Below are 3,661 nucleotides of genomic sequence, written 5' to 3' on the forward strand. Positions count from 1 at the left end.
GGGTCAGGCTAGATGATCTGTTCAGGTCCCTCCTGACCCTAGCTCCTATGAAACTACTATGAAACTATGGAGAAGGGGTAGAACCTAGAAAGAGCCCTGGGGTCAGGGAAGAATTTGTGGAGCTGAGAGACCTAAAGAGCCACTGGAAAAAAGCACTGCAACCAAGTCAAGGCAGTGGGAGGGCCTCCGAGGGAAGCAGAAGCTCACTGCCTAGCACAGGGGCAGAGCCCACCCTGGCCCCAAGTCCAGGAAAACCTTTAAGTGCCCATCACTCCTAGCTCTTCAAGATAAGCTACACTGGGGAGAATTCCCAAGTATACAACAAGTGTGGGAAGAGCTTCACCTGCCTCTCTCCCCTGGTTGGTCACCACCAAACCCATTCTGGAGAGCTACCCCATTGCTTCACCAATTGGGGGAAGAGCTTTGTATACACCACAGACCTGGTCAAGTACCTGCATGTGCAGAGAGTGAAGCATCAGGCGCAGCTGTGTCGTGTGGCAAGACCTTCACCCATTTTTTTTTCTCCCTGTCCAGCACGGGCGCATCCACCTGGGCAGGAAGATGCACCACTGCACCGAGTGCAGGAAGAACTTCACTTCCTGGCAAGACCTGTCCCAACACCAGTGTGTGTGGAACCACTGCACCAAGTGTGGGAAGAGATTCAGGCAGCTCTCCACCCTGGCCAGGCACTGGTGCATGCAGAGAAGGGAGAAGCCACATCAGTGCTCAGAGTGTGGGAAGAGCTTCACTTACTCCTCCAGCCTGGCTCAGCACCAGCGTATCCATACAGGGGAGAAGCCACATCAGTGCTCAGAGTGTGGCAAGAGATTCACCCAATTCTCCAATCTGACCCAACACCAGCTCATCCACACCGGGGTGAAACCACATCGGTGCTTGGAGTGTGGGAAAAGCTTCACCCGATCCAACTACCTGGTCCAGCACCAGCTTATCCACACGGGGGACAAGCCACATCGGTTCTTGGTGTGTGGGAAGAGCTTCACCCAGTCCTCTGCCCTGGTCCAGCACCAGCTTATCCACATGGGAGAGAAGCCACATCAGTGCTCGGATTGTGGGAAGTGCTTCACCCGTTCCTCCCATCTGGTCCGGCATCAGCTTATCCACATGGGGGAGAAGCCGTATCAATGCTCAGAGTGTGGGAAAAGCTTCACCCGATCCACCTACCTGGCCCAGCACCAGCTTATCCACACAGGGGAGAAGCCACATTCATGCTCTGAGTGTGGGAAGAGCTTCACCCAGTCCTCCGCCCTGGTCCGGCATCAGCTTATCCACATGGGAGAGAAGCCACATCAGTGCTCGGAGGCTTCACCCGTTCCTCCGCCCTTGCCCGGCACCAGCTTATCCACACAGGGGAGAAGCCACATCAGTGCTCGGAATGTGGGAAAAGCTTCAACCGATCCGGTAACCTTGCCCAGCACCAGCTTATCCATGTGAGGGACAAGCCGCATCGGTGCTCTGAGTGTGGGAAGAGCTTCACCCAATCCTCCGCCCTGCGCCTGCATCAGTTTATCCACACGGGGCAGAAGCCGCATCAGTGCTCGGAGTGTGGGAAGAGCTTCGCCCAATCCTCCGCCCTGGTCCGGCACCAGCTTATCCACACAGGGGAGAAGCCACATCAGTGCTCGGAGTGTGAAAAGAGATTCACCCGATCCTCTGACCTGCGCTTGCACCGCCTTATCCACATGAGGGAGAAGCCACATCGGTGCTTGGAGTGTGGGAAGAGCTTCCCCCAGTCCTCTGCCCTGCGTCTGCACCACCTTATCCACACGGGGGAGAAGCCGCATCGGTGCTCGGAGTGTGGGAAGAGCTTCACCCAATCTGCCTCCCTGGTCCGGCACCAGCTTATCCACACAGGGGAGAAGCCACATCAGTGCTCGGAGTGTGAAAAGAGATTCACCCGATCCTCTGACCTGCGCTTGCACCGCCTTATCCACATGAGGGAGAAGCCACATCGGTGCTTGGAGTGTGGGAAGAGCTTCACCCACTCCTCTGCCCTGCGCCTGCATCACCTTAGCCATACTGGGGAGAAGCCACATTGGTGCTGTGTGTGTGGGAAGAGCTTCACCCTATCTTCCTCCCTGGTCCGGCACCAGCTTATCCACACGGGGGAGAAGCCACATCAGTGCTTGGAGTGTGGGAAGAGCTTCATCCTGTTGTCCACCCTGACCAAACACAGGCTCATCCACATGGGGGAGAAGTCACATGAGTGCTCGGAATGTGGGAAGAGCTTCACTCGATCCTTCAACCTGTCCTTGCACCAGCTCATCCACACAGGGAACAAACCACACCAATGCACAGAGTGTGGGAAATGCTTCCTTCTCTCCTCCAAACTGGCCAAGCATCAGTGCATCCCGATCCGGGAATGTCCCTAATTCAGTCAGCAATACAGAAAGGGTTTTTGCTAAGCCTCAGGAGCAGGAGTTGGTCACATTCAAGGCATCACACCCATGTCCTGCTGTGCAGCCAAGGACCCTGCGCTTTTGAATGTACCTCTGGCCACGGGCAAGTAGAGTCTCTTTTCTGGGTTCAGTGCAATAGTTGAGGTAAAGGAGGTGCAGCCTGTGACATGGCCTGCCTGGAAAGTGGGGAAAGTATGAAGGCATCCTCTGGCTGAAGTGCAGTATGTTGCAATCTTTCTTTGGGAATACTGAGGCTTCCCTGCTAGTGCCAAAGCCCTTTGGCTTCATGAGTGTCCTGTAGGAGTTACTACTAGAGGTTAGTAAGCCATCCTGCAGAAAAGACCCTACTTATATCCCCCAGTGTATAAATCTGCCTCCGCCCCTTCCCTATATTACAGCGTTTAAGAAAATAAACTTGTGACTTTTGAATGAGCCTCAGGTTTTTGGCAGGACGGCTGGTTTGTCTTGTTGTTGGAGGTGGCCACAGAAAGAAGGGAGGGAATGAGAGTATGACACTGTTGAATGTGACTGTTTCTTGTTGAATTTCTAAGGGGTGGTGGAGTTTGGCGGCAATGTGTGTAGTGAGGGAGTGTGCGTCAAAGAACTGGAATCCAAACCACCGCTTTCCAAGAGGGGAACATGGGTGCAGATCAGTTAAGGTCCCCTGATGTCTCTTGAGAAGGCCTGACTTCAAAGCCTGCTTCCCACATGCAGTTCCCACTTCTTTGTGACAGTCTTATGAAGAAAAGAGATGGTGCATAAGCATTTGTTGTCACGGCCCACAAAAGTCCACTAAGGCTCCCACTCTCCAAAATGGGTCAGGCCCCATGTGGGGGCGCAGCCAGCCTCATTTGCTGCCAAGAGAAAGGCCAAATGTCTGCTTTTCTCCCACAGCAGCTCCAGCAAGTGACTGGGAACATGGGAGAGTCCAGCTGAGACCCTGCTGATGAGGTCAGGCCTCCACTTCCACCCATGGTTCAGATTCCGGAGACCCAATGGCCTGCTGAGGAAGGTGAAGTTGGAGGTGGTGATTTCGAGCCCAGCTGCACTTCCCACATCTGGCAGCCAGTGTCAGGTTTACTGCTATCTATTGAGAACCCTCTCCCCACCCAACAAAGTAAAAACCTCCAGTTTTACTGGCCTGTGGCAGCCCAGGGGCCCTTTGAATATCCCACTTGTATGTAGAAAATCACAGGGATTAGGGTCACAAGTCAATGGGCAAAGGGAGGGAACAAGTAAAAGGT

General features: G+C 54.1%; 1 pseudogene; it reads left to right on the plus strand.

Moving 5' to 3' along the window:
- LOC102373204 overlaps positions 1-3,305 on the plus strand; it is a 4,931-nt pseudogene extending 1,626 nt beyond the window's left edge.
- Positions 3,306-3,661: the final 356 nt, after the last annotated feature.

Source organism: Alligator sinensis, unplaced genomic scaffold, assembly GCF_000455745.1.
Source record: "Alligator sinensis unplaced genomic scaffold, ASM45574v1 scaffold1814_1, whole genome shotgun sequence".
NCBI lineage: Eukaryota > Metazoa > Chordata > Crocodylia > Alligatoridae > Alligator > Alligator sinensis.